The following is a 19,606-nucleotide window of genomic DNA, read 5'->3' as shown; positions in this document are numbered from 1 at the left end:
AATTTTCCATTTGCTTTGATTTTTTAAAGTTGAAGAAAAAATTAAAAATCATGAAGGAACATGTATGAACATATGGAAGGAATAAAGAAATGAAGCAATGAAAATAACCACAGCCTGGGATCGAACCGCCTGCCTTTTCAAATGAGATTTTGGCGCGCTGCATGGGGACGGCATGCAACCAATAAGGTTGCAGCCCTAGCGCATGCCTATGGCAACGGTTTTGAAACCGTTGCCTAAAACCCTGTACCTTCTTCTCCAAAAATCCCGCGCCATGAACAACAAGAACTCAAGATCATCATGAACATTTTTTTCCAGATCTTAAAACTAACCATATCAACATGTAGAATGAACGTACTAGAGCAAGAATCAAGCATTAATCAAGCATCTAACATCACAAATCACATGGATCGAGCAAATCAAAGTTTATCATCCAAACTTTAAATCTTCGAAACTCACTCAATAATGCACGGTTTTCAGTGGTTCAAAGCTCAGCATGCTCACACAAACAAGATCTACAAGTCTAGCACAACAATTTCAAGAAAAGAGAGACTCGAAATTATGACCTCTTGAAGAGCAGTTCTTGAATTCGAGTGTTCCAGGCCTTGTAGTGCTTAGATCTTCCTCTAGCAAGCTTGTGGAGTTGATTGGAAGAGGTCTTGATGTTCAATTGGCCTTGATTCAACAGAATTTGAAATTCACCATTGATGAACAAGCTTCATGTATGCTTCCAAACTGCACGAATTGGCTTGGTTCTTGGTCCAATCTTGCTCCACAATGCTTAATAATGATGAATTAATCAAGAAAAATGCAAAGTGTTTGAAGAAATTTTGAAGAAAAAAAATGAGAGAGAATTTTGAGATTTTTTTGTGAATCTAGATCTAAACTTGGGAATTGTGAAAATTCTGTTATGATTTGTGTTATATATGCTTCACTAATCATGATTAATTAACCTCTAATCAAATGCTAATGAAAAATGGTTAATTTGGAGGTGTTTTGCAAAATTGAGTTTTCACCTTATGCATGGACATGGCATGTGAATAGTGCACGTTTTTTGGATCAAATTCACTCAAAATAATGTTTTAAGGCCAATGGTGATAGTAGCATGTGCAAATAACTCACCAATTTTAAACTTGAATTTTTCCCTCCAAAATGAATTGAATTTTCAAATATTTATATGAATGGAATGCATGTCATATAATGTATGTTTTGGATAGTAGAAGTTAAAACAAGGATGTTGCAAAAAGAGCCACTTCATTTGGACTTATGGTTTGAAAGTTATGCTCCTTTGAAGTTCCATGTTCATTTGACCAAGATTGATCCATATCTCTTCAACCATACATGAGAAATTCATGATCTTGGACTTTTTGGAAATGGGAGAACAAGATCTACAACTTTCATGTTCAACAAAATTTCATTTGAAGCTTTCTTAATGATGTAATCTTGAGGAGAAAACCTTTCCATTTTTGGCAATTTTGAATTACAAGTCACTTTCTATTTTTGGAAAGTTTTGTCCTGACTTTATTTTTTTCAATGTTGATGTTTGAAATGTCAAATGAGACTTGTTTGAACATGAATGAAGTATTTCTAACCACTTCCCACCTCCAAATCCAACAATTGACTTTTGGTTGACTTTTTTTTAGTTGATAGATGACTTGGCTATGCACAGATGAATTTGAGCCTCAACCTTCTGATGAAATGGCTCCCAGATGAAACCCTAGCTTATATAAGCTCATTAAAACCATATGATGATCCCCATCTCAATGAAGATCTCATCTCCTTGACAAACCCTGATTGGCATAATTCAACTGATTAGGGTTGACCAGAGGTCAAAACCCTAATCCCAAGGAACATGATCAGGCATAATGAACCTTGAGGATGATAAGACCATGATGATGGTGATGTAACATTCCAATCCAAGATAATGATCAATCTCCTTGAGGAACCAAGAAACCCTAATTGAAACACAAACCCTCAGATGGCTAGTGATCAATGAGACCCTTAAGCTTGCATCTCTTAACCTTTCCATCTTCTGATAAAGACCTAGGAGGATGACTTGCTCATTGTTTCCACATGATATGCAAAGATGTAATGCCTAATGTCCTAAAAGATGAAATGCAATATGTTAAGCTAGTCCCAAGAGAGGAGGGCAAATTTTGAGGTGTTACAGCTGCCCCTATTCAATCCACTGTAAACCTGTCGATATGAATAGCCTCGGCTTTCAGATGATCAGGGTGAAGAGTGATTGAATACCAAGAACAGACGAACAATTTGCACTCTGATGGGAAATAATTAACAATGCCTGTCAGAATCGGCAAAGAAGCAATCTCAAAAGAAACATCCATCTAGTACGGAGAAAGTCGGCCTGAATACCGAAACAGGAATACTGACCTGTATACCGAAATAAATGGTAACACAGGGATAACCATGGCCTGAACACCACCTATCCGCTGGGGATTATTTTTTATTTTTTTACTTTTCTTGAACCCCGAAACTTTTTGACGATTTCCTCTTTTTCGTTTTCTTGAACCCCGAACAAATATTTTCTTTTGCGCGAATGATCCCGGATCACCGCAGTTGAACCCCGACATCTTCATAGTAGTCTTGTTTGCCAAACAATGAACCCCACTCTCCAGTTGAACCCCAGTCGCCTGACGATAACTTGCGATCGCCATTGTGAACCCCGTTCTCCAGAAAACACCTCGTGTCTTCCTTTCCCCATTTGGACCCCGTTTTCCAAAAAATGCCCAGCATCTCCTTCTCTCCATTTGAACCCCGTTCTCCATTTTCTTGTGATAATCCCGTTGGCAACGCCGGAAATAACACCAAAACACCACTCCGATGGCGACATATCAGAGGACACTCGACCAGACATTGACTGATGATTGGGAAGGAACTCGACGTCTACTGACATCGAACAAGGATGTTTACTGACACCAAAGAAAACTCGACCAGACATTGACCAATGACTGGGAGGGAACTCGACGTTTACTGACATCGAACAATGATGTTTACTGACACCAAAGAAAACTCGACCAGACATTGACCAATGACTGGGAGGGAACTCGACGTTTACTTGACATCGAACAATGATGTTTACTTGACACCAAAGAAAACTCGACCAGACATTGACCAATGACTGGGAGGGAACTCGACGTTTACTTGACATCGAACAATGATGTTTACTTGGCACCAAAGAAAACAGACATTACGGGGATCGACACGACACTTACTGGTATCGCAAGGATGACATCCACATATGTCAAAACCAGGCAGACGCTTGCCGGGGACTAACTGGGAAATACTGTTGCTCCAAAATCACAATGCTAAACTCCTCAGAGTAACATCTTCAAACTTCCGTCTCGCACGACAGAAATCTTCCTCCAGTATCGTGCTACTGGGGAATACCGTTGACCCAACGTCACAATGCCAAACTCCTCAGAGTATCATCTTCACTGACCGACAAAACCCATTCTTGGGTGGTAACCACGACTTGGGGTTAACTTATGCTTGCAATGCTGATGTTGATCTTCCAACCACCGAAACCACCTCTCAAACGGTAACCACGGCTTGAGTAGCACCTTCACCCACTGGCGAAACCAAATCTCAAACGGTAACCTCGGCTTGAGACTAGTTGATGCTTGCAATGATGATGCATGATGATTTTTAGCGCAATGCTCCATAATCATGGAAATGCTACGCAATTTATTATGCAATATGCTATGATCTCTTAAATGATGCATGCATAAAAAGTATCCCCCTCGAGGGACTCTCTTGGGGAGCTCGAGGCACTCTGCTGAAGAACTCGACAACACTCCAATCTCCACCCTGCTGAGGGAATAGCGCCGCTGCTGGGAAATAGGCCACCCTTACCAGGAATAACCTCCTCTGCACCCAACCCGCTTGGGGACTTCGTTGGGGAAAGAACCACCAACGCACTCTGTGGGGAAACCAACAATCTCCGACTTGCTGGGGATACAACGATTCCGACCCTGCTTGGAGAAACCAACACCAATAGATACCTCCGCTGGGGAAATAGTAACCTTCGGGCCTGGCTGCTGAGGAAACACCGATCTAAAACCTGCTGGGGTATATAACAATTCCGACTCTTCTTGGAGAAACCCCTACCAATAGATACCTCCACTGGGAAATAGCAACCTTCAGGCCTGGCTGCTGAGGAAACACCGATCTCAAACCCGCTGGGGGAGATAATCATCCCGACCTTGCTAGGGAAACACAGACCTCGAATCTGCTGAGGAGGTAACAATCCCAACTCTGCTTGGGGAAACCAGGAAAATCTGGTACCGAACACCCGTCGACTCGTCGAACCATGGCATTCACCATCCAAATCCACTGTCAGCTTTCCAATTTTGAGAACTCCCAGACTCGTCTGGACTTTTCTGATTCATCACCTTGTATTCCCGCTCCTCCGTACTCGACGGAGAACGAGCTCCTTAGATTCATACAAACTTTCCAGTCTTCAGACTTTGAAGAGTCTTCTTGATTAATATCCAGGATCGTCGTACGTCTCTCGTCGTTTTTTCACCATTCCTCCATTCATTCGTCCCTGATCGGACTCCACGGGGATCTTTTGTCAAAAACTTCCACATCACAACCTGCAAGTGAGTGAAAATATCTAACAGCACCTGCAAAAGAGATCATTAGATAAAACCGTGCCTCAGGCGTATCAGGATTTCAACACTTGAGTCACTCAACCTTCCGAATAAGATTTCAAGTTTTCAATCTTATAAACATGCATTGGAAGGGACCTGTATGTCTTAAAATGCAAAGATTCTTTATCAAAATAAACGGATCTTTTCGCAATCAAAGCGGTAATGAAAACAAAAACAAAAACAAAATTATTTGACTGAATATGCATTTTATTGATTGAGAAAGTGTGGCTCAAACTGAGCAATACAAATGAAGCAATTCCTGAAAAGAGGTAATTGCGCATAAAAGGAAAAATCTATCCTAATGGCAACGTGAAACCATGATATCATCGAGTTTCAACTCGGTTACACCCCATATGTCCTCAGACTCTCCTTGCTTTCTGCCTTCTAAACAAGACAATTCCGACTGATCCCTACTAGGGATTATCCATATGTCATCCAAAGCAAAACGATCATGCCAAACGCAGTTGTTCGTTTCAATCCCTCTTTTGCCTGGACCGCCCTTTCGGGTTTTCAGTCCACCGGGATACCCTTTTTTGCCCAAGTCGCCTTTTCAGGTTTTCGACTTGCCGGGTGTACAGTTTTTCTTTTTATCCCTAATTTTTGCCCGAACCTTTCTTCATTTTTCTTTGGTTCGCCAGGATGCCCATTTTTGCCTGGACTATTCTATTCTTTTCGTCCAGCGGGTCTCTTATACGAAGTATTTTTTAACTGCGTCCGCATTCACAGGGGATGGAAAATCTTCGCCATCCATGGTCGTCAACAACAAGGCTCTGTCCGAGAAAACCTTCTTGACCACGAATGGACCTTCATAATTGGGTGTCCATTTGCCCCTTTGATCGTTTTGAGGAGGAAGGATCCTTTTCAGCACCATATCTCCTACGTGATATACCCGAGGTCGCACCTTTCGATCAAAAGCACGCTTCATCCGCTGCTGGTACAACTGCCCATGACAGATGGCCACCAGCCTCTTTTCCTCAATCAGGCTTAACTCTTCATATCGGGTTCTTACCCATTCAGCCTCTTGCAACTTCACATCTGTCAGGACTCTCAAAGAGGGAATCTGAACCTCCACCGGTAATACCACTTCTATCCCATACATGAGTGAGAAAGGTGTTGCCCCAGTAGGCGCACCGAGGTTCGATACCCAAGATACAAGCTTCGTATTCAGCCACCCTTGCTGGTGCATTCAAATGTTATCCGGGCAACAAAAGGAATGTGGGATCTCTTCGGCGCAACCAGAACGGCACTAACTCATCCACATTAACCTCCCCCCATCAGACATCAGAATCCATTCGGATTTAGGGTCAGGCCCTTCCTCCGGGATCGGTTCCTCACAATCTTTCGATTTGAGCACCTTGAGATGTCCTCATCAGGGAACTCAAACTTCCTTGGTTAATAATCCTCTACGGGTTGCTGGGCGAGGTAATCAGACAATACACTCCCCTCGATTGCTTTCTAAGAGGTATACTGAATATCGTATTCAATCAAAATCATTTGCCCTCTCGCAACCCGTCCGGTCAATGTTGTCTTCTCAGATATGTACTTGATCAGATCCATCTTGAAATCCACAAAGTGGTATGAACCAACATACACTGTCTCAATCGGCGAGCAGCCTATGCCAAAGTACAACAAGTTTTCTCGAGTAGTGAATGTATTGTTTCACAGTCGGTAAACTTTTTGCTAAGGTAAATTGCATGCTCTTTTCGACAAGACTCGTCATGCTGACACAATACGCACCTCATAGACTCCTCGAGGGCTGTCAAGTACCAGAGTAACAATTGCTCCTTGAATCAGAGGTTCCTGCAACTTATTCTTTTATCTTTCAGTGCCCCTTGGCAACCATTATTTCACCTGACCGTTTGATTTTTTTTCACGGCTTGAATGGGTTCACACGTGGCTGTTAGGTGAGATGTGAACCATGAAATGTATTTTGATCTACCTAAGAGACCACGAACCTCTTTTTCTGTTTTCGGTTCAGGCATTTTCTTGTACTTTTCTTTCTTCTTTTTTTTTTAGCAGGATCAACCTCGATTCCTCTCTTACAATGAACCCCAACAGCTTACCGGACCGCACTCTAAAAGTGCACTTATTTGAATTCAACCTCAGTTTGAATTGTCTCAACCGGTCGACCAACTTGGCCAGATCTACCAAATGCCCCTCTTCTGTTTGGGACTTTGCTATCATGTCATCAACATAGCATTCAATTTCATGATGAATCATATCATGAAACAAAGTCACCATAGCTCTCTGATAAGTAGCACCGGCGTTCTTGAGACCGAATGGCATCACCTTCGCTCGTGACACTCGCCTCAAAGGTGGAACCAACTTTCACTTCCTTTCCGACCTCGTCGGTACCCAGATTAACGATCTCAACTCGCTCTTCATGCGGCTGAATCACCTTCTCCTCTTGTTTCAACAACCTGGCTAATTCCAGCAGATCACAATCTTCTTCGCCTTATTCTTCGGCACGATAGATCGGATTGTCGAAGTCATACAGAGGTGTAACCGAATTGTTATCAACGAGATCAGGAGAATTATTTTTCGAAGTTGGAACAAGTCAAATCAAAAAAGGGAAAAATGAAAACAAACATTGCCATTTTTATTTATTTTTAAAACTGCAAAAATAAATGAAAAACAGGGAACACCGCTTTTAATGTGAAAAACATCCATTTATTAGTGATGCAAAATGTTGCAAAATGAAACATATGAGATGACCCTTACAATGGACCATTACGTTTCGGGCAAAACGCATGGCTATCATGCAAACAAAATTAAAAAACAGAAATATTACTCTTCAGGATGAGTGACAGTGATGATCTTTTCAAGCCTTCCAGTTCTGGACTTCCATCCCTGGTACGCACGGTTTTATCCAACCATCAAACTCGCAGTCACTGTCAGTCTCTTCACCTACCGCACAAGCGTGATCCGAATCTTCAGCAATTGCACCCACCATCGCCTGACCATGCGCCGACATGGGATTAGCATTAACATTCGATGATTGTGCAAAATTGATGGCCTTGGAGTCTACCAGATCCTGGACAACATGCTTAAAAGCTCTACAACCCTCAATGTTATGCCCTGATGTTCCAGAATGGAATTCACACTCGGTGTTCTCATCATAGTTAGGAGGCCTCTAATCTGATCTTAACGGAACCATCGTCCTTGGCTGCACCAACCCAAGATCCATCAACTTCTTAAACAGAACAACATATGTCACGGGCGGCTTATCGAACTGACGATCAATCCCTTTTCCCCTCACTTGGTACCCGGCTCTCTGTGCTCTCTGTTGAGGTGGCTGATGTGGCTGTCGTACTGACTGATTACCAGCAGGGGTGGTTACCGCAACAGTGTGCTGGTAGTAACGATCCCTACCGTGTCCTCTCTGGGCATACACAACACTTGATTCACCCTCATTTTTGCGCTGACCGTTCCCAAATGGCTTCTTTACTCCAGATGACGGAGCATTTCCCTGTATTTTCCCCATTCTCAGCCAACTTTCAATTCTCTCCTCTGCCACCACAATGTCTGCAAAACCAGTGACGGGACAACCCACCATCCTTTCAGCAAAAACCCCCTGCAGGGTACCCATGAACAAATCAGACATCTCCCGATCCACCAGCGGAGGTTAAACTCTGGCAACCAACTCCCTCCATCTCTGTGCGTATTCTTTAAACCCTTCACTCGGCTTCTGAGACATACCCTGCAGCTGGGTACGGCTAGGAGCCATGTCAGCATTGAACTGGTACTGTTTAAAGAATGCATCTCCGAGATCCTGCCAGCTCTTGATATCCGAAGACTTCAACTTGGTATACCATTCAAGAGATCCACCAGACAGACTATCTTGGAAGAAGTACATCCAGAGCTTCTGATCTGTTGTATAGGCAGAAATTTTCCGGACAAAGCCCTAGAGATGAGTTTCCGGGCAAGAACTCCCATTATATTTATCAAACACAGGCGCTTTGAACTTTTATGGGATCACAATCCCCTATACCAGCCCCATGTTCGACATATTGACAACCCCCGGAGTAGCATGGCTTTGCAGAGCCCTGATCTTTTCTGCCAGCACCTGAATTTCCTTGTTTGGCGGTTGGGCACCGTACTTGCCGAATGGTTCATTAAGCATGGAGAATTGATCCGCTTCTTTATCTTCCAGGGCTTCTAGGAAAGGAGGGAACTGATTAACCTTCACATTATTTCCCATATTATCGGGTCCACCACCTGTAGCGAAACCAAAGCCTCCAGCATTATTGATTACCACATCATCGGCATCCTTCCTCCTGGGATCACCACCATCCCTAAAACCACCAAGACCACCGTTGGAGACCCCCTCAAGGTTGTTACCACTGTTGGTAGCCGAAGCCCGCTCGAGCTTTTCTACTTTCTCAACCAACGCCTTCTGCCCCAAGGCGAACCCTTGCATAATATTGATCAACTCTCCCATTTTCTCTTTCAGCTCGAGAATGTCTGTGTTGGAAGTATCCATCAATTTGGGTGTGTTGCGCCTGGTAAAGTATCTGTGCGGACGAGTTGTGTGCAAGAGAATGATTCGGCGTGCGCGAGCAATGATTCCTGAGTAAACCCAAACATGTTAGAAACTGACACCTGCAAAACAAAAGACAGGTTATTATGACTCACGCATGAATGCAATGTTTATCCATATGAGGAACACTCTTTCTTTCGATTCTGGCTTCATCGAGACGGATAAAAAATTTGACAATAGCATTCTGACATCAGGATGTCTCTCAGCCAGAATCTCAATCGAGAATGTACCCTGAGTATGGATAGACATGAGTTAGATGCTGATGAATGCAAAATGTGGATGATGCTGATGCGTGAATGCAATGCACTGAGCCATCCTCCAAGTCATCTGAACATCCACTGCACTGAGTTACGGCCTCTGAAATGATCACAACCATCTGAAGGAATATGTAACCACAAATCCGGCTTAGAGTTCCGAAATAAACGGAACGGAATGATACATCACCATCATCACCAGAGATTCTCTGAATAGATAACCATAAGACCCTCTGAACCAGCCCAGGGAATCCTAAAATAAACGGATCCCCACTGATAAATACCGCGGACAGAACTCCGGCATCTCGGAAATAAATCCATAAATCCGACTTATAAATAGGACTCTGATCAACAACTGAACCATTAGTCACCATCAAAGTCACCATCAGAACATGCATCTGTAAGAATCAACCCTCCCCTCACAGGTGAATTCTAATCAGGTCACCCTAAGGCGGATAATGGTCTCGACAATCGGGCAAAGATACTCAACGGGTTTGCCCTTTCGGGTGTGCCGTTGCAGCTCTCTTAAGATCGTCTAAACCAAAGATCCGGGACTGAACGGTCACCGAAGTCAATAGTTCAGATGAAGTTACTCGACCAAAGTGGATACTCCACAAAAAAAGAGCTCCCTCAAAGAACCTCGTCCGGCTTGTGGTATGTCACGTCGCCCAAAACATGTTGACCTAACATGAGAGGCAACATGAGACCACACTAATCCTAGGTGTATACTCGGGCCTGGGTTTTAGCCCCACTCAGAACACCCACCCCAAATTAGAGGAACCACCTGTACAGAGGACAACAACATGATAGTATGATGCATGCAAATATTTATGCAAATATATACACAGCAAAATAATAATAAATGCAATAAATAGAGCAACGCAAGCAACCTAAACCATCCTAGAGAACGCTAGAAGAGACTCGCTTAGGGAAGATGGACCAGCAAGAGGTCAACTTTTAAGTCCCCAGCAGAGTCGCCAGCTGTCGCATCCGCGAAAAACAACCGGCGGGCTAAAACAAAACAAACAGAGCCGCCACCGTGCGTTATTTATCCCAAAAGAGGGAAAGGAAACGCTCGAAGTAAACCTGGAAAAGACATGGTCTCGCGACCAAAGAGATTACAGGGTACGGGAGTCGGTTATGCGAAGGGAAGGTATTAGCACCCCTACGCATCCGTCGTACTCGACGGGATCCACGCTCAAAAGAATAGAAGAAAGGTTGCTAAACACTGCTCAAAAGAATGCACACACACACAACACAGGTGGGGGAAGAGAGGAACGGGCTCGCTAGGATATCGCATCCTATGCCTACGTATCTCATCTGGAATGAAAATCAGAGCTACCGTAGTTCGGCTCACGCACGCCGAAACAAAACACACACAAACAGGAAAACATGGAAACCGAATGCCAATCGCTGGACTTACATCAGACTCCGAACCAACAAACACACAAAGGAAACCGACTGCCAATCGCTGGACTTACGTCAGACTCCACATAAACAAACGCCAATAGGATATGGAATGCCAATCGCTGGCCTTACATCCATCTCCTAACACACACAAGAAGGATAACACACAAACAAGTTAATAGGGAGTCTGAAACTCGAGCCTAATAACTGTCAAGCAAACACACACAAAAAGAAAAAGGGTGCCCAGAGAGATCTCGTACGATCTCCTGCCTACGTACCTCATCTGGTATGAGGATCAGGGCAACGTAGTTCCCCTTAACAGGGGAGAAACTTCTCCTAACCAAAGACTGGGAAATGACAAACTAGAAGGGAGACTGACTCGAGCCTAATAGTTATCATGCAATCCACAATGGTCCTAGGTTGAGATTTCTATCTAACTTGCACAGGCAGCAAGCTATCCTAAACAGCACAGGCAAAGCAAACATACACACAATTAGCACACACTATATACAAACAAAGTGGACTCACACAAGGTTAGGCTGTGAAACACAAGCCAACTGGAATCGGGTGTAGTTAGCTCTTAACCCTAACATTGAGAGTTAGGGTGAAGCAGATGAAATGGGAAGTGAGGGTAAGACCTCACAGCTCTTATCCCTGGCCTGGGAGAGCTTCAGACAAATGAAAGTGGGAGTTCAGAAAGTTGGAACTCTTCTCCACATATGACTGACTCAACAAGGATCTTGGGTTAATATCCACAATGCATCAACACAAGGTGTGAGCAAAGTGGATGACACACTGAATAGCAGGAGATGGATTGCACATCTCTTTTATCTGCCAATTGCCTTATCAAAGGACTTTTCCTGCTTGGCACAAAAATAAACACACACAAGCATTGCCTCTTAAGGAGGGCTTCAGACAGGTGCCTGCCCAAGTAACAGGACAGGTCTTCCAGACTACATAAAGTCAGAGAGTTATACCTATGTGGTTAAGCAACCAAGCAAAAGCAAGTTCAAATTAAACTTAAGCAACTTATGTACCTGTTGAAACATCACACAAGTCAGTTAAACTGTACAGACAAACAGACAATCATGAATATCAACAGTCAAACCCAATGGGGAAAGGCAAAAGCCAACAAGTCAAACTCAAATGAGTTAACAACCCTACAAAACACACAATGTTAGTAGTCAAAATCAAGCATCAAATGCTCAAGTGAGGTTGCATTATGAACCATATAACCTGGATGCTCAACCTGAAATCAAAGCTCAAAGATGAGACAAACCACTAGGCCAAGGCCTAGGGTCAAAGATGGAGAAAAAATTCGAAACAGAACATGAAAATTGACATGAATCAACTTCAATCAATTAAGAACATCATCCAAAAGGTACCACATCAATATCAATCACCAATTTCAATTCATGAACCAAATATGGCAAGGTATGCACATTGCAACCACATTGTGACAACAGAATGAACAAATGCACAATAATTCAAAAATGCTTCAATTAATTTTGGCAAAACTCATGGGTAAACAGAACATGCAACATGATCATCACAGAAAAAATTAGGGCAATTGGACTTGATTAGGCATGGTAATCAAATTGCACAAACAAGCTCAAATAGGACACCAAATGCTACATCAACTTAGCACAAGCCTAAAACAGAATTGGTAATTGATAAAAACCTCAAACCAAAGCCAAAACACCATTCAACATGTCTAGAATTAGTTTGCAAAATTTCACATTCATAGGATAAAGCACAAGCATTTCACAAAATATTGAAGTTCAAGACACTTCAAAAGTTCACAAATGATCATCCAGAAAGAAAATTCTCAATCAAATCAGAAATGATTCCAAAAATTCCACAAATATTCATGAGCATTCACAACATTCATATCAAGCATCATACAAAAAATCATGGCAATTGGAATTCATTTGATAGGGTAAACATATAGCACAAGATGAACATCACAAGGTGTGACACAAATTGTCACACCTAACTTAGAAAAATCATAACTCAGCAATGGCAATTGATAAAAATGCAAACTCAACAGCAAAATATCCAGCAAGATGTCTAGTTTCTACATGTAAAATTTCATGAGCATTGGATAAGAATTGAGCATTTCACAAATGAAGAACCAAGGCAAGGTCAAGAAAGGACATGTATACACAAACCCTAGCACAAAAATTATACAGCCATGCACAATTTGCAAAATAATATTCATAAAATTCTAGACAAAAAATGTGACACAATAAAAAAAACAACCATATTTTTTGGATCAATTTTCCATTTGCTTTGATTTTTTAAAGTTGAAGAAAAAATTAAAAATCATGAAGGAACATGTATGAACATATGGAAGGAATAAAGAAATGAAGCAATGAAAATAACCACAGCCTGGGATCGAACCGCCTGCCTTTTCAAATGAGATTTTGGCACGCTGCATGGGGACGGCATGCAACCAATCAGGTTGCAGCCCTAGCGCATGCCTATGGCAACGGTTTTGAAACCGTGGCCTAAAACCCTGTACCTTCTTCTCCAAAAATCCCGCGCCATGAACAGCAAGAACTCAAGATCATCATGAACATTTTTTTTCCAGATCTTAAAACTAACTATATCAACATGTAGAATGAACATACTAGAGCAAGAATCAAGCATTAATCAAGCATGTAACATCACAAATCACATGGATCGAGCAAATCAAAGTTTATCATCCAAACTTTAAATCTTCGAAACTCACTCAATAATGCATGGTTTTCAGTGGTTCAAAGCTCAACATGCTCACACAAACAAGATCTACAAGTCTAGCACAACAATTTCAAGAAAAGAGAGACTCGAAATTATGACCTCTTGAAGAGCAATTCTTGAATTTGAGTGTTCCAGGCCTTGCAGTGCTTAGATCTTCCTCTAGCAAGCTTGTGGAGTTGATTGGAAGAGGTCTTGATGTTCAATTGGCCTTGATTCAACAGAATTTGAAATTCACCATTGATGAACAAGCTTCATGTATGCTTCCAAACTGCACGAATTGGCTTGGTTCTTGGTCCAATCTTGCTCCACAATGCTTAATAATGATGAATTAATCAAGAAAAATGCAAAGTGTTTGAAGAAATTTTGAAAAAAAAATGAGAGAGAATTTTGAGATTTTTTTGTGAATCTAGATCTAAACTTGGGAATTGTGAAAATTCTGTTATGATTTGTGTTATATATGCTTCACTAATCATGATTAATTAACCTCTAATCAAATGCTAATGAAAAATGGTTAATTTGGAGGTGTTTTGCAAAATTGAGTTTTCACCTTATGCATGGACATGGCATGTGAATAGTGCACGTTTTTTGGATCAAATTCACTCAAAATAATGTTTTAAGGCCAATGGTGATAGTAGCATGTGCAAATAACTCACCAATTTTAAACTTGAATTTTTCCCTCCAAAATGAATTAAATTTTCAAATATTTATATGAATGGAATGCATGTCATGTAATGTATGTTTTGGATAGTAGAAGTTAAAACAAGGATGTTGCAAAAAGAGACACTTCATTTGGACTTATGGTTTGAAAGTTATGCTCCTTTGAAGTTCCATGTTCATTTGACCAAGATTGATCCATATCTCTTCAACCATACATGAGAAATTCATGACCTTGGACTTTTTGGAAATGTGAGAACAAGATCTACAAATTTCATGTTCAACAAAATTTCATTTGAATCTTTCTTGATGATGTAATCTTGAGGAGAAAACCTTTCCATTTTTGGCAATTTTGAATTACAAGTCACTTTCTATTTTTGGAAAGTTTTGTCCTGACTTTATTTTTTTCAATGTTGATGTTTGAAATGTCAAATGAGACTTGTTTGAACATGAATGAAGTATTTCTAACCACTTCCCACCTCCAAATCCAACAGTTGACTTTTGGTTGACTTTTTTCAGTTGATAGATGACTTGGCTATGCACAGATGAATTTGAGCCTCAACCTTCTGATGAAATGGCTCCCAGATGAAACCCTAGCTTATACAAGCTCATTAAAACCATATGATGATCCCCATCTCAATGAAGACCTCATCTCCTTGACAAACCCTGATTGGTATAATTCAATTGATTAGGGTTGACCAGAGGTCAAAACCCTAATCCCAAGGAACATGATCAAGCATAATGAACCTTGAGGATGATAAGACCATGATGATGGTGATGTACCATTCCAATCCAAGATAATGATCAATCTCCTTGAGGAACCAAGAAACCCTAATTGAAACACAAACCCTCAGATGGCTAGTGATCAATGAGACCCTTAAGCTTGCATCTCTTAACCTTTCCATCTTCTGATAAAGACCTAGGAGGATGACTTGCTCATTGTTTCCACATGATATGCAAAGATGTAATGCCTAATGTCCTAAAAGATGAAATGCAATATGTTAAGCTAGTCCCAAGAGAGGAGGGCAAATTTTGAGGTGTTACATATAGCTGCTAAAGGAAATTGGCCTCTAATGCATTTGGATGTGAAATCTGCATTTTTGAACGGATTATTGCAAGAAAAGGTATACATGTCACAACCTCTTGGATTTAGGAAAAAGAATCAGGAAGGGATGGTGTACAAGTTATACACAGCATTGTATCAAGATCCTAGAGCTTGGAATCTTAAAATTGATTCCACTTTCAAGCTCCAAGGATTCAGAAAGTGTGAGATGGAGTATGGCGTATATGTTCAACATACTTTCGAAGATAATATGATTCTGGTGTGTCTTTATGTTGATGACATATTGCTGACAGGAAGTTGTTCAGATGAGATAATGAAGTCCAAGAAGGTGCTGATGAATGAGTTTGAGATGACTAATATGGGAAATATGGTATATTTTGTAGGGATGGAGATTTTCTACTTTGAGAAGGGTATCATTTTGCATCAACTGAACTATGAAATTGAACTTCTGAAGAGATTCATGCTGACAAACTGCAAGACTGTAATCACATCTGCTGAAATAAATCACGAGTTGGATTTTGATGTCGATGGTGATAATGCAAAAGCTATAATTCTTAAATAGTTGGTTGGCTCATTAATGTATCTTTGTAACACTAGACATGACATCTATTACGCAGTTGAAATGGTAAGTAGTTTTATGAACAAATCAAAGTGATCACATTACCAAGTTGCTGTCAGGATTATAAGGTATATTAAGGGAACTCTGAAGTATGAAGTGTTATTCCCTTCTGGTGTTAAGTCTGAATCATAACTGATGTGTTATTCAGATTATGATTGATGTGTAGACAGAGTTGACAGAAGTACTCCTGGATATTTTTTCAAGTATCTGGGAGGTCTAATCTCTTTGTGCTCCAAGAAGCAAACGGTGGTTGCATTGTTAACCTATGAAGCTGAGTAAATTGTACTGTCAAGCTATTTGGCTCATGAATTTGTTGCAGGATCTAAAGATCAAAGTGAACAAGCCTATAAAGCTGATGATTGACAAAAAATCAACCATAAGTCTTTCCAAGAATCCAGCGTTGCATGGAAGAAGCAGACATATTGACATGAAGCTTCATTTTATGAGGATTAGGTTCAGAATGGAATGCTAAAAGTTGTACACTGTAGTACTCAGAAGCAACTTGCAGATGTGCTGATTAAAGTTGTCAAGACTGAACACTTTATCCATCTGAGGGATGGAATTGGTGTTGTAGAATTTAATTAGCTGAATATGAACTAAGTGATGGTGTTAGAAGTAATTCATATTCAGAAGCAGTATTCTGACTCAGAAGTATAAGCTTTTGAGGTTGTTGTTCCAGAAGTGTGTTTTAGCTTCTAGTTTGTAGTATTATTTTAGTTAAACTTAACCTAGCTAGTGTAAGTTAGCATTCTCGCCCACGTGACATTATTGTTTATGTATATAAACCAAACGTGTAACAAAATTTTATAGTGCAATGAATGAAACCAATAGAGTTTCTCAAAGTTAGTTAGATTTATTTTTTCTCTTTTTTTCTCTCTCCATCTTCATCATCTTCATCTTTAACCTTGTGCACCAACATATTCAATGGAGAATTTTAGACCTATAACATTGCCCAACTTCAAATTCAAAATTATTTCAAACATATTAGCATATAGACTATTACAAATAATACATAATCTGGTTCCCAAGGAGAAAAGATGACTCATTCATGGAAGGAACATCAAAGATTGCATCTATTTGGCTTCTAAACCATTAATATCTTTGACAAGAAAACTTATGATGGTAATCTTACAATCAAGGTCGATATTTCCAAGGGCTTTAACACCCTTAGTTGGACTTTCCTTCTCAAAATTCTCAAGAAATTTGATTTTTTCCAAACCTTTTGTCATTGGATCAAAATAATTCTCTCACCAACTTCCTTATTAGTTTTTATTAATGGAGCAGAATATGGTTATTTCAATTATACAAGGCGAGTTAGAACATGTGACCCATTATCTCCTTTTTTTTCTTAGTTGAGGATGCTCTAAGCATGAGTATATATAAGCTTGCCAAGGATGAAGCCATTGAACTGATAAATGGAACTAGAGACACCTATGTCTCTTCACATGTGTTCTATGCTGATGACATCCTACTTTTTTGCATAATAAAACTGTCAAACATCCATGCCCTAACCAATTTGTTCACTTATTACTCTGAAGTATCATGTCAGGTTTTCAGCACAATCAAATCCATTATATTTTTCAATTTAATTTCTAATAGGAGGTTAGACCACATCATTGGCCTAACAAGTTTCTTCAAGGGAACTTTAACTTTTGATATTTCAGAGTGCCAAACTGTAAGAATAAGGTTAGATCGTCATAGTTGCAACCTTTTGTGTATCAATGTGCTTGCAAGTATGATGTCTGCAACAACCTATTTGGTTTTGATGATGACAACACTCTAAAGTAAAGTCTTCATCAAAGGTGTTGATCAAGTCCATTTTGTTTTAACGATGACAACACTATGAGGTGAAGATGTCATCTAATGCAGTGATCAGGTTGTGGTACTTGAAGATCAATGTGGTGATCAAGTTATAGTCCTTGGGGATGAATGTATAAAAACTTACCTTTGGAGGAAAACACCTAATGTCAAGTGAAGTTTGGTGGATTCAATGAGGATATCTAATTAAACAACATCTTTGATGTTGATGCTCATTCTAAAGTTATCTTAAGCATCATCAGATAAAATAAGTCAAATCATAAATGAAGTATTAAATCAATGTTGAATCAAGCAAGGGATCCTGAATCTCCAAAGTTGTGAAAAGAGGAAGTGTGAGAGCTTGCCTAGTTTGTGTCGAATGATATGTGTGTGTAAAGGTATAAGATTAACTCATAAATTTACCAAGGAAAATCACACACGTTTTCGAATGATCAGAAAGTCTCTATAATTTTATTTAAACAACCTGAAAATGTTTTGTGCATAGAAAATAGATTAGAGACTCATTCTAATAAATTAAAAGGGTTTTTTTACATGTCATAATTGTTAGCCCATTAGGGCTATTCAATTATCACCTTTACAACCCTAATAATCGACTATTAGGTCTCTTAATCGACTAGCGACAAAGTCTTTAAAAATCTTCATTTTTTATACTACATAATCGATTATCCATGTGACATGATTGATCATGAGATTTAAAAGGCCCATGGATTCTTCCATATTATAGTCACAACTTGTCCTATAAATAGATGACTTTGTTCTCATTTCAATCACATCAGAAAATATATTTTAAATACCATCTCTCTCTCTCTCTCTCCATTTTTACCTTAGTGCTTTTGAGACTAAATCTTTTATATGTGAGGTGTTTGGTTCTAGTGTGGGGCTTTATTATAATATATCTCATAGTGAGAAGTTTGTTTTGGTTGTTTGATAAATCAATTGAAAAAAAATCGTTTGGTTGTTGAGGTGAATTTGGTAAAACCTTTGCTTGTTGGAAGGTCACCGTGATTAAAATTTGTGTTTTATTCGTGAGTTTAGCCAGTGTTAAAAGCTCTTAGTTGATTCGAGATTATTTTGATGTTAAATATCTTGGTTGGAAGGTCTCCGTAGTTAAAACTCTCGTGTTTGGTTGGGAGGAAAGTCATTGTAAAACTTTAGTTCTATTGTAAGGAGGTCCGTGGAAAAATCATGTCAAAAGTTCACATCATAGTAGAAACTCAAGAAGAAATTCTTAAGGATGGGAGTAAGTCAAATATCTAGATTTGAAAGTTCTATAAAAGCAATTGATTTTGAAATGTGGAATTTTTTAATTAATGGTCCATTTATTTCCCCTTTCTCATTTAATAATGATGGAGTACTAAATATACCCGTTTTTCATTGGACTGAAGATGAAATGGAAAAAGTTCAACTCAACTTTAAAGTCAAATATCTTTTGATAAATGCTTTAAGTTCTTTATATTTTTAATTATGATTCCGTCAAGAAAGTGTGAGACACTTTTGAGATGATTTATGAAATTTCTGAAAACATAATAAATTTAGCAAGAAAGAATAAACACACACAAATCTAAGAAGTTAAAATATCAAATGAGTATGAGAGTCATTCTCATGGATAAAACTCAATCATTGGAATCTATAGAGGTTATATTAGAAATTGAATTTTATCGACTATCTAAGAATTAAAAGATGAAATCTGAAATCTCATCGAATTCTCAATTCAAAAATAATAGTATATTTGTTGAGTTTCATCAAGAAGAGATTATCAAGAAGAAATATCCTTTTCTTCCTCTTCTTCGTCAAGAGAATCATTTAAAATAATAAAATCACCCTAAACAACTTTCTTCT

This window comes from Lathyrus oleraceus, chromosome 6, assembly GCF_024323335.1.
Source record: "Lathyrus oleraceus cultivar Zhongwan6 chromosome 6, CAAS_Psat_ZW6_1.0, whole genome shotgun sequence".
NCBI classification, from domain to species: domain Eukaryota; kingdom Viridiplantae; phylum Streptophyta; class Magnoliopsida; order Fabales; family Fabaceae; genus Lathyrus; species Lathyrus oleraceus.
The sequence above is the reverse complement of the archived record's forward strand: the minus strand, read 5'-3'. Positions refer to the sequence as shown.